The sequence below is a fragment of the Cucurbita pepo genome, chromosome 3 (assembly GCF_057944985.1).
Source record: "Cucurbita pepo subsp. pepo isolate OVF chromosome 3, ASM5794498v1, whole genome shotgun sequence".
Taxonomy (NCBI): domain Eukaryota; kingdom Viridiplantae; phylum Streptophyta; class Magnoliopsida; order Cucurbitales; family Cucurbitaceae; genus Cucurbita; species Cucurbita pepo.
The window spans coordinates 17,181,297-17,191,180 of record NC_141800.1 but is presented as its reverse complement, the minus strand read 5'-3'; the positions used below and the strand labels follow the sequence as shown (position 1 = coordinate 17,191,180).

The 9,884-nt window shown below is 50.7% G+C and overlaps 16 non-coding genes across 16 annotated transcripts; all 16 read right to left on the bottom strand.

The window, feature by feature from the left end:
• Window positions 1–578: 578 nt before the first annotated feature.
• TRNAM-CAU (transfer RNA methionine (anticodon CAU)) lies at window positions 579–665 on the bottom strand. Its single transcript is given in 2 exon segments — window positions 579–614; window positions 628–665. It is a non-coding gene; the product is annotated as a tRNA-Met (tRNA).
• A 226-nt stretch (window positions 666–891) lies between these two features.
• On the bottom strand, window positions 892–978 carry TRNAM-CAU (transfer RNA methionine (anticodon CAU)). The gene is given in 2 exon segments: window positions 892–927; window positions 941–978. It is a non-coding gene; the product is annotated as a tRNA-Met (tRNA).
• Window positions 979–1,047: 69 nt separating this feature from the next.
• TRNAM-CAU (transfer RNA methionine (anticodon CAU)) lies at window positions 1,048–1,134 on the bottom strand. The gene is given in 2 exon segments: window positions 1,048–1,083; window positions 1,097–1,134. It is a non-coding gene; the product is annotated as a tRNA-Met (tRNA).
• Window positions 1,135–1,326: 192 nt separating this feature from the next.
• On the bottom strand, window positions 1,327–1,413 carry TRNAM-CAU (transfer RNA methionine (anticodon CAU)). Its single transcript is given in 2 exon segments — window positions 1,327–1,362; window positions 1,376–1,413. It is a non-coding gene; the product is annotated as a tRNA-Met (tRNA).
• A 70-nt stretch (window positions 1,414–1,483) lies between these two features.
• TRNAM-CAU (transfer RNA methionine (anticodon CAU)) lies at window positions 1,484–1,570 on the bottom strand. The gene is given in 2 exon segments: window positions 1,484–1,519; window positions 1,533–1,570. It is a non-coding gene; the product is annotated as a tRNA-Met (tRNA).
• A 993-nt stretch (window positions 1,571–2,563) lies between these two features.
• Window positions 2,564–2,650, bottom strand: TRNAM-CAU (transfer RNA methionine (anticodon CAU)). The gene is given in 2 exon segments: window positions 2,564–2,599; window positions 2,613–2,650. It is a non-coding gene; the product is annotated as a tRNA-Met (tRNA).
• Window positions 2,651–2,719: 69 nt separating this feature from the next.
• TRNAM-CAU (transfer RNA methionine (anticodon CAU)) lies at window positions 2,720–2,806 on the bottom strand. Its single transcript is given in 2 exon segments — window positions 2,720–2,755; window positions 2,769–2,806. It is a non-coding gene; the product is annotated as a tRNA-Met (tRNA).
• Window positions 2,807–3,188: 382 nt separating this feature from the next.
• Window positions 3,189–3,275, bottom strand: TRNAM-CAU (transfer RNA methionine (anticodon CAU)). Its single transcript is given in 2 exon segments — window positions 3,189–3,224; window positions 3,238–3,275. It is a non-coding gene; the product is annotated as a tRNA-Met (tRNA).
• A 69-nt stretch (window positions 3,276–3,344) lies between these two features.
• Window positions 3,345–3,431, bottom strand: TRNAM-CAU (transfer RNA methionine (anticodon CAU)). Its single transcript is given in 2 exon segments — window positions 3,345–3,380; window positions 3,394–3,431. It is a non-coding gene; the product is annotated as a tRNA-Met (tRNA).
• A 70-nt stretch (window positions 3,432–3,501) lies between these two features.
• TRNAM-CAU (transfer RNA methionine (anticodon CAU)) lies at window positions 3,502–3,588 on the bottom strand. The gene is given in 2 exon segments: window positions 3,502–3,537; window positions 3,551–3,588. It is a non-coding gene; the product is annotated as a tRNA-Met (tRNA).
• A 381-nt stretch (window positions 3,589–3,969) lies between these two features.
• TRNAM-CAU (transfer RNA methionine (anticodon CAU)) lies at window positions 3,970–4,056 on the bottom strand. Its single transcript is given in 2 exon segments — window positions 3,970–4,005; window positions 4,019–4,056. It is a non-coding gene; the product is annotated as a tRNA-Met (tRNA).
• A 225-nt stretch (window positions 4,057–4,281) lies between these two features.
• Window positions 4,282–4,368, bottom strand: TRNAM-CAU (transfer RNA methionine (anticodon CAU)). The gene is given in 2 exon segments: window positions 4,282–4,317; window positions 4,331–4,368. It is a non-coding gene; the product is annotated as a tRNA-Met (tRNA).
• A 1,542-nt stretch (window positions 4,369–5,910) lies between these two features.
• On the bottom strand, window positions 5,911–5,997 carry TRNAM-CAU (transfer RNA methionine (anticodon CAU)). The gene is given in 2 exon segments: window positions 5,911–5,946; window positions 5,960–5,997. It is a non-coding gene; the product is annotated as a tRNA-Met (tRNA).
• Window positions 5,998–7,539: 1,542 nt separating this feature from the next.
• On the bottom strand, window positions 7,540–7,626 carry TRNAM-CAU (transfer RNA methionine (anticodon CAU)). The gene is given in 2 exon segments: window positions 7,540–7,575; window positions 7,589–7,626. It is a non-coding gene; the product is annotated as a tRNA-Met (tRNA).
• A 1,543-nt stretch (window positions 7,627–9,169) lies between these two features.
• Window positions 9,170–9,256, bottom strand: TRNAM-CAU (transfer RNA methionine (anticodon CAU)). Its single transcript is given in 2 exon segments — window positions 9,170–9,205; window positions 9,219–9,256. It is a non-coding gene; the product is annotated as a tRNA-Met (tRNA).
• A 539-nt stretch (window positions 9,257–9,795) lies between these two features.
• Window positions 9,796–9,882, bottom strand: TRNAM-CAU (transfer RNA methionine (anticodon CAU)). Its single transcript is given in 2 exon segments — window positions 9,796–9,831; window positions 9,845–9,882. It is a non-coding gene; the product is annotated as a tRNA-Met (tRNA).
• Window positions 9,883–9,884: the final 2 nt, after the last annotated feature.

Sequence of the window (9,884 nt, the reverse complement as noted above, 5' to 3'; positions counted from 1 at the left end):
CTATGAGACCTACGGGCTAGCCAACTGAACCACCAACGCCTGTTGATGTAGGCCTTGAGGTACACGTTGACCTACTTGGACTTCAAAGAAGCCGATGAAAAAAATAATTGGAGTGAGAGAGGCTCGAACTCTCGACCTCAGGATCGCTCTACAAAGCAATGAGACCTACGCACTAGCCAACTGTGCCACCACCCACTTGCTAATGTGGGCCTTGAGGTACACGTTGACCTACTTGGACTTCAAAGAAACCGATGAAAAAATTAATTGGGGTGAGAGAGGCACGAACTCAAGACCTCAGGATCACAATACAAAGCTATGAGACCTACGCGCTAGCCAACTGCGCCACCACCCCCTGTTGATGTGGGCCTTGAGGTACACGTTGACCTACTTGGACCTCAAAGAAACCGATGAAAAACATTATTGGGGTGAGAGAGGCTCGAACTCTCGACCTCAGGATCGCTCTACAAAGCTATGAGACCTACGCGTTAGCCAACAGCGCCACCACCCCCTTGCTAATGTAGGACTTGAGGTACACGTTGACCTACTTGGACGTCAAAGAAGCCGATGAAAAAAATAATTGGGGTGAGAGAGGCTTGAACTCTCGACCTCAGGATCGCTCTACAAAGCTATGAGACCTACGCGCTAGCCAACTGCGCCACCACCCCCTGTTGATGTGGGCCTTGAGGTACAAGTTGACCTACTTGGACCTCAAAGAAGCCGATGAAAAAAATAATTAGGGTGAGAGAGGCTCGAACTCTCGACCTCAGGATCGCTCTACAAAGCTATGAGACCTACGCGCAAGCCAACTGCGCCACCACCCCCTTGTTGATGTGGGCCTTGAGGTACACGTTGAACTACTTGGACTTCAAAGAAAACGATGAAAAAATTATTTGGGGTGAGAGAGGCTCGAACTCTCGACCTCAGGATCACTCTACAAAGCTATGAGACCTACGCGCTAGCCAACTGCGCCACCACCCCCTGTTGATGTGGGCCTTGAGGTACACGTTGACCTACTTGGACCTCAAAGAAACCGATGAAAAACATTATTGGGGTGAGAGAGGCTCGAACTCTCGACCTCAGGATCGCTCTACAAAGCTATGAGACCTACGCGCTAGCCAACTGCGCCACCACCCCCTTGCTAATGTGGGCCTTGAGGTACACGTTGACCTACTTGGACCTCAAAGAAGCCGATGAAAAAAATAATTGGGGTGAGAGAGGCTTGAACTCTCGACCCGCTAGCCAACTGCGTCACCACCCCTGTTGATGTGGGCCTTGAGGTACACGTTGACCTACTTGGACCTCAAAGAAACCGATGAAAAACATTATTGGGGTGAGAGAGGCTCGAACTCTCGACCTCAGGATCGCTCTACAAAGCTATGAGACCTACGCGTTAGCCAACTGCGCCACCACCCCCTTGCTAATGTAGGACTTGAGGTACACGTTGACCTACTTGGACCTCAAAGAAGCCGATGAAAAAAATAATTGGGGTGAGAGAGGCTTGAACTCTCGACCTCAGGATCGCTCTACAAAGCTATGAGACCTACGCGCTAGCCAACTGCGCCACCACCCCCTGTTGATGTGGGCCTTGAGTTACACGTTGACCTACTTGGACCTCAAAGAAGTCGATGAAAAAAACAATTAGGGTGAGAGAGGCTCGAACTTTCGACCTCAGGATCGCTCTACAAAGCTATGAGACCTACGCGCTAGCCAACTGCACCACCACCCCCTGTTGATGTGGGCCTTGAGGTACACGTTGACCTACTTGGACCTCAAAGAAGCCGATGAAAAAAACAATTGGGGTGAGAGAGGCTCGAACTCTCGACCTCAGGATCGCTCTACAAAGCTATGAGACCTACGCGCTAGCGAACTGCGTCACCACCCCCTGTTGATGTGGGCCTTGAGGTACACGTTGACCTACTTGGACCTCAAAAAAGCCGATGAAAAAAACAATTGGGGTGAGAGAGGCTCGAACTCTCGACCTCAGGATCGCTCTACAAAGCTATGAGACCTACGCGCTAGCAGACTGCGCCACCACCCCCTGTTGATGTGGGCCGTGAGGTACACATTGACCTACTTGGACCTCAAAGAAGCCGATGAAAAAAACAATTGGGGTGAGAGAGGCTCGAACTCTCGACCTCAGGATCGCTCTATAAAGCTATGAGACCTACGCGCCACCACCCCCTGTTGATGTGGGCCTTGAGGTACACGTTGACCTACTTGGACTTCAAAGAAACCGATGAAAAAATTAATTGGGGTGAGAGAGGCACGAACTCAAGACCTCAGGATCACAATACAAAGCTATGAGACCTACGCGCTAGCCAACTGCGCCACCACTCCCTGTTGATGTGGGCCTTGAGGTACACGTTGACCTACTTGGACCTCAAAGAAGCCGATGAAAAAAATAATTGGGGTGAGAGAGGCTCGAACTCTAGACCTCAGGATCGCTCTACAAAGCTATGAGACCTACGCGCTAGCCAACTGCACCACCACCCCCTTGCTAATGTGGGCCTTGAGGTACATGTTGACCTACTTGGACCTCAAAGAAGCCGATGAAAAAAATAATTGGGGTGAGAGAGGCTCGAACTCTCGACCTCAGGATCGCTCTACAAAGCTATGAGACCTACGCGCTAGCCAACTGCGCCACCACCCCCTGTTGATATGGGCCTTGAGGTACACGTTGACCTACTTGGACCTCAAAGAAGCCGATGAAAAAAATAATTGGGGTGAGAGAGGCTCGAACTCTCGACCTCAGGATCGCTCTACAAAGCTATGAGACCTACGCGCTAGCCAACTGCGCCACCACCCCCTGTTGATGTGGGCCTTGAGGTACACGTTGACCTACTTGGACCTCAAAGAAGCCGATGAAAAAAATAATTGGGGTGAGAGAGGCTCGAACCCTCGACCTCAGGATCGCTCTACAAAGCAATGAGACCTACGCGCTAGCAAACTGCGCCACCACCCCCTATTGATGTAGGCCTTGAGGTACACGTTGACCTACTTGGACCTCAAAGAAGCCGATGAAAAAAATAATTGGGGTGAGAGAGGCTCGAACTCTCGACCTCAGGATCGCTCTACAAAGCAATGAGACCTACGTGCTAGCCAACTGCGCCACCACCCCCTTGCTGATGTGGGCCTTGAGGTACATGTTGACCTACTTGGACTTCAAAGAAACCGATGAAAAAATTAATTAGGGTGAGAGAGGCTCGAACTCTCGACCTCAGGATCGCTCTACAAAGCTATGAGACCTACGCGCTAGCCAACTGCGCCACCACCCCCTGTTGATGTGGGCCTTGAGGTACACGTTGACCTACTTGGACCTCAAAGAAGCCGATGAAAAAAATATTTGGGGTGAGAGAGGCTCGAACTCTCGACCTCAGGATCGCTCTACAAAGCTATGAGACCTACGCGCTAGCCAACTGCGCCACCACCCCCTTGCTGATGTGGGCCTTGAGGTACATGTTGAACTACTTGGACTTCAAAGAAACCGATGAAAAAATTAATTGGGGTGAGAGAGGCTCGAACTCTCGACCTCAGGATCGCTCTACAAAGCTATGAGACCTACGCGCTAGCCAACTGCGCCACCACCCCCTGTTGATGTGGGCCTTGAGGTACACGTTGACCTACTTGGACCTCAAAGAAGCCGATGAAAAAAACAATTGGGGTGAGAGAAGTTTGAACTTTCGACCTCAGGATCGCTCTACAAAGCTATGAGACCTACGCGCTAGCCAACTGCGCCACCACCCCCTGTTGATGTGGGCCTTGAGGTACACGTTGACCTACTTGGACCTCAAAGAAGCTGATGAAAAAAACAATTGGGGTGAGAGAGGCTCGAACTCTCGACCTCAGGATCGCTCTACAAAGCTATGAGACCTACGTGCTAGCCAACTGCGCCACCACCCCCTGTTGATGTGGGCCTTGAGGTACACGTTGACGTACTTGGAGCTCAAAGAAACCGATGGAAAAAATAATTGGGGTGAGAGAGGCTCGAACTCTCGACCTCAGGATCGCTCTACAAAGCTATGAGACCTACGCGCTAGCCAACTGCGCCACCACCCCCTGTTGATGTGGGCCTTGAGGTACACGTTGACGTACTTGGACCTCAAAGAAACCGATGGAAAAAATAATTGGGGTGAGAGAAGCTCGAACTCTTGACCTCAGGATCGCTCTACAAAGCTATGAGACCTACGCGCTAGCCAACTGCGCCACCACCGCCAGTTGATGTGGGCCTTGAGGTACACGTTGACCTACTTGGACATCAAAGAAGCCGATGAAAAAAATAATTGGGGTGAGAGAGGCTCGAACTCTCGACCTCAGGATCGCTCTACAAAGCTATGAGACCTACGCGCTAGCCAACTGCGCCACCACCCCCTTGCTGATGTGGGCCTTGAGGTACACGTTGACCTACTTGGACCTCAAAGAAACGGATGAAAAACAAAATTATGGTGAGAGAGGCTCGAACTGTCGACCTCAGGATCACTCTACAAAGCTATGTGACCTACACGCTAGCCAACTTCGCCACCACCCCTGTTGATGCAAGCCTTGAGGTACACTTTGACCTACTTGGACCTCAAAGAAGCCGATGAAAAAAACAATTGGGGTGAGAGAGGCTCGAACTCTCGACCTCAGGATCGCTCTACAAAGCTATGAGACTTACGCGCTAGCAAACTGCGCCACCACCCCCTGTTGATGTGGGCCTTGAGGTACACATTGACCTACTTGGACCTCAAAGAAGCCGATGAAAAAAATAATTGGGGTGAGAAAGGCTCGAACTCTCGACCTCAGGATCGCTCTACAAAGCTATGAGACCTACGCGCTAGCCAACTGCGCCACCACCCCCTTACTGATGTAGGCCTTGAGGTACATGTTGACCTACTTGGACTTCAAAGAAACCGATGAAAAAATTAATTGGGGTGAGAAAGGCTCGAACTCTCGTACATGTTGACCTACTTGGACTTCAAAGAAACCGATGAAAAAATTAATTGGGGTGAGAAAGGCTCGAACTCTCGACCTCAGGATCGCTCTACAAAGCTATGAGACCTACGCCAACTGCACCACCACCCCCTGTTGATGTGGGCCTTGCGGTACATGTTGACCTACTTGGACCTCAAAGAAGCCGATGAAAAAAACAATTAGGGTTTGAGAGGCTCGAAATTTCGACCTCAGGATCGCTCTACAAAGCTATGAGACCTACGCGCTAGCCAACTGCCCCACCACCCCTTGTTGATGTGGGCCTTGAGGTACACGATGACCTACTTGGACCTCAAAGAAGCCGATGAAAAAAACAATTGGGGTGAGAGAGGCTCGAACTCTCGACCTCAGGATCGCTCTACAAAGCTATGAGACCTACGCGCTAGCCAACTGCGCCACCACCCGTTGTTGATGTGGGCCTTGAGGTACACGTTGACCTACTTGGACCTCAAAGAAGCCGATGAAAAAAACAATTGGGGTGAGAGAGGCTCGAACTCTCGACCTCAGGATCGCTCTACAAAGCTATGAGACCTACGCGCTAGCCAACTGCACCACCACCCGGTGCTGATGTGGGCCTTGAGGTACACGTTGACCTACTTGGACTTCAAAGAAACCGATGAAAAAATTAATTGAGGTGAGAGAGGCTTGAACTCACGACCTCAGGATCACTCTACAAAGCTATGAGACCTACGCGCTAGCCAACTGCGCCACCACCCCCTGTTGATGTGGGCCTTGAGGTACACGTTGACGTACTTGGACCTCAAAGAAACCGATGGAAAAAATAATTGGGGTGAGAGAAGCTCGAACTCTTGACCTCAGGATCGCTCTACAAAGCTATGAGACCTACGCGCTAGCCAACTGCGCCACCACCGCCAGTTGATGTGGGCCTTGAGGTACACGTTGACCTACTTGGACATCAAAGAAGCCGATGAAAAAAATAATTGGGGTGAGAGAGGCTCGAACTCTCGACCTCAGGATCGCTCTACAAAGCTATGAGACCTACGCGCTAGCCAACTGCGCCACCACCCCCTTGCTGATGTGGGCCTTGAGGTACACGTTGACCTACTTGGACCTCAAAGAAACGGATGAAAAACAAAATTATGGTGAGAGAGGCTCGAACTGTCGACCTCAGGATCACTCTACAAAGCTATGTGACCTACACGCTAGCCAACTTCGCCACCACCCCTGTTGATGCAAGCCTTGAGGTACACTTTGACCTACTTGGACCTCAAAGAAGCCGATGAAAAAAACAATTGGGGTGAGAGAGGCTCGAACTCTCGACCTCAGGATCGCTCTACAAAGCTATGAGACTTACGCGCTAGCAAACTGCGCCACCACCCCCTGTTGATGTGGGCCTTGAGGTACACATTGACCTACTTGGACCTCAAAGAAGCCGATGAAAAAAATAATTGGGGTGAGAAAGGCTCGAACTCTCGACCTCAGGATCGCTCTACAAAGCTATGAGACCTACGCGCTAGCCAACTGCGCCACCACCCCCTTGCTGATGTGGGCCTTGAGGTACATGTTGACCTACTTGGACTTCAAAGAAACCGATGAAAAAATTAATTGGGGTGAGAAAGGCTCGAACTCTCGTACATGTTGACCTACTTGGACTTCAAAGAAACCGATGAAAAAATTAATTGGGGTGAGAAAGGCTCGAACTCTCGACCTCAGGATCGCTCTACAAAGCTATGAGACCTACGCCAACTGCACCACCACCCCCTGTTGATGTGGGCCTTGCGGTACATGTTGACCTACTTGGACCTCAAAGAAGCCGATGAAAAAAACAATTAGGGTTTGAGAGGCTCGAAATTTCGACCTCAGGATCGCTCTACAAAGCTATGAGACCTACGCGCTAGCCAACTGCCCCACCACCCCTTGTTGATGTGGGCCTTGAGGTACACGATGACCTACTTGGACCTCAAAGAAGCCGATGAAAAAAACAATTGGGGTGAGAGAGGCTCGAACTCTCGACCTCAGGATCGCTCTACAAAGCTATGAGACCTACGCGCTAGCCAACTGCGCCACCACCCGTTGTTGATGTGGGCCTTGAGGTACACGTTGACCTACTTGGACCTCAAAGAAGCCGATGAAAAAAACAATTGGGGTGAGAGAGGCTCGAACTCTCGACCTCAGGATCGCTCTACAAAGCTATGAGACCTACGCGCTAGCCAACTGCACCACCACCCGGTGCTGATGTGGGCCTTGAGGTACACGTTGACCTACTTGGACTTCAAAGAAACCGATGAAAAAATTAATTGAGGTGAGAGAGGCTTGAACTCACGACCTCAGGATCACTCTACAAAGCTATGAGACCTACGCGCTAGCCAACTGCGCCACCACCCCCTGTTGATGTGGGCCTTGAGGTACACGTTGACGTACTTGGACCTCAAAGAAACCGATGGAAAAAATAATTGGGGTGAGAGAAGCTCGAACTCTTGACCTCAGGATCGCTCTACAAAGCTATGAGACCTACGCGCTAGCCAACTGCGCCACCACCGCCAGTTGATGTGGGCCTTGAGGTACACGTTGACCTACTTGGACATCAAAGAAGCCGATGAAAAAAATAATTGGGGTGAGAGAGGCTCGAACTCTCGACCTCAGGATCGCTCTACAAAGCTATGAGACCTACGCGCTAGCCAACTGCGCCACCACCCCCTTGCTGATGTGGGCCTTGAGGTACACGTTGACCTACTTGGACCTCAAAGAAACGGATGAAAAACAAAATTATGGTGAGAGAGGCTCGAACTGTCGACCTCAGGATCACTCTACAAAGCTATGTGACCTACACGCTAGCCAACTTCGCCACCACCCCTGTTGATGCAAGCCTTGAGGTACACTTTGACCTACTTGGACCTCAAAGAAGCCGATGAAAAAAACAATTGGGGTGAGAGAGGCTCGAACTCTCGACCTCAGGATCGCTCTACAAAGCTATGAGACTTACGCGCTAGCAAACTGCGCCACCACCCCCTGTTGATGTGGGCCTTGAGGTACACATTGACCTACTTGGACCTCAAAGAAGCCGATGAAAAAAATAATTGGGGTGAGAAAGGCTCGAACTCTCGACCTCAGGATCGCTCTACAAAGCTATGAGACCTACGCGCTAGCCAACTGCGCCACCACCCCCTTGCTGATGTGGGCCTTGAGGTACATGTTGACCTACTTGGACTTCAAAGAAACCGATGAAAAAATTAATTGGGGTGAGAAAGGCTCGAACTCTCGTACATGTTGACCTACTTGGACTTCAAAGAAACCGATGAAAAAATTAATTGGGGTGAGAAAGGCTCGAACTCTCGACCTCAGGATCGCTCTACAAAGCTATGAGACCTACGCCAACTGCACCACCACCCCCTGTTGATGTGGGCCTTGCGGTACATGTTGACCTACTTGGACCTCAAAGAAGCCGATGAAAAAAACAATTAGGGTTTGAGAGGCTCGAAATTTCGACCTCAGGATCGCTCTACAAAGCTATGAGACCTACGCGCTAGCCAACTGCCCCACCACCCCTTGTTGATGTGGGCCTTGAGGTACACGATGACCTACTTGGACCTCAAAGAAGCCGATGAAAAAAACAATTGGGGTGAGAGAGGCTCGAACTCTCGACCTCAGGATCGCTCTACAAAGCTATGAGACCTACGCGCTAGCCAACTGCGCCACCACCCGTTGTTGATGTGGGCCTTGAGGTACACGTTGACCTACTTGGACCTCAAAGAAGCCGATGAAAAAAACAATTGGGGTGAGAGAGGCTCGAACTCTCGACCTCAGGATCGCTCTACAAAGCTATGAGACCTACGCGCTAGCCAACTGCACCACCACCCGGTGCTGATGTGGGCCTTGAGGTACACGTTGACCTACTTGGACTTCAAAGAAACCGATGAAAAAATTAATTGAGGTGAGAGAGGCTTGAACTCACGACCTCAGGATCACTCTACAAAGCTATGAGACCTACGCACTAGCCAACTGCGCCACCACCCCCTGTTGATGTGGGCCTTGAGGTACACGTTGACCTACTTGGACGTCAAAGAAGCCGATGAAAAAAATAATTGGGGTGAGAGAGGCTCGAACTCTCGACCTCAGGATCGCTCTACAAAGCTATGAGACCTACACGCTAGCCAACTGCACCACCACCCCCTTGCTAATGTGGGCCTTGAGGTACAAGTTGACCTACTTGGACCTCAAAGAAGCCGATGAAAAAAATAATTGGGGTGAGAGAGGCTCGAACTCTCGACCTCAGGATCGCTCTACAAAGCTATGAGACCTACGCGCTAGCCAACTGCGCCACCACCCCCTGTTGATGTGGGCCTTGAGGTACACGTTGGCCTACTTGGACCTCAAAGAAGCCGATGAAAAAAATAATTGGGGTGAGAGAGGCTCGAACTCTCGACCTCAGGATCGCTCTACAAAGCTATGAGACCTACGCGCTAGCCAACTACGCCACTACCCCCCTGTTGATGTGGGCCTTGAGGTACACGTTGAACAACTTGGACCTCAAAGAAGCCGATGAAAAAAATAATTGGGGTGAGAGAGGCTCGAACTCTCGACCTTAGGATCGCTCTACAAAGCAATGAGACCTACGCGCTAGCAAACTGCGCCACCACCCCCTGTTGATGTGGGCCTTGAGGTACACGTTGACCTACTTGGACCTCAAAGAAGCCGATGAAAAAAATAATTGGGGTGAGAGAGGTTTGAACTTTCGACCTCAGGATCGCTCTACAAAGCTATGAGACCTACGCGCTAGCCAACTGCGCCACCACCCCCTTGCTGATGTGGGCCTTGAGGTACATGTTGACCTACTTGGACTTCAAAGAAACCGATGAAAAAATTAATTGGGGTGAGAGAGGCTCGAACTCTCGACCTCAGGATCGCTCTAAAAAGCTATGAGACCTACGCGCTAGCCAACTGCGCCACCACCCCCT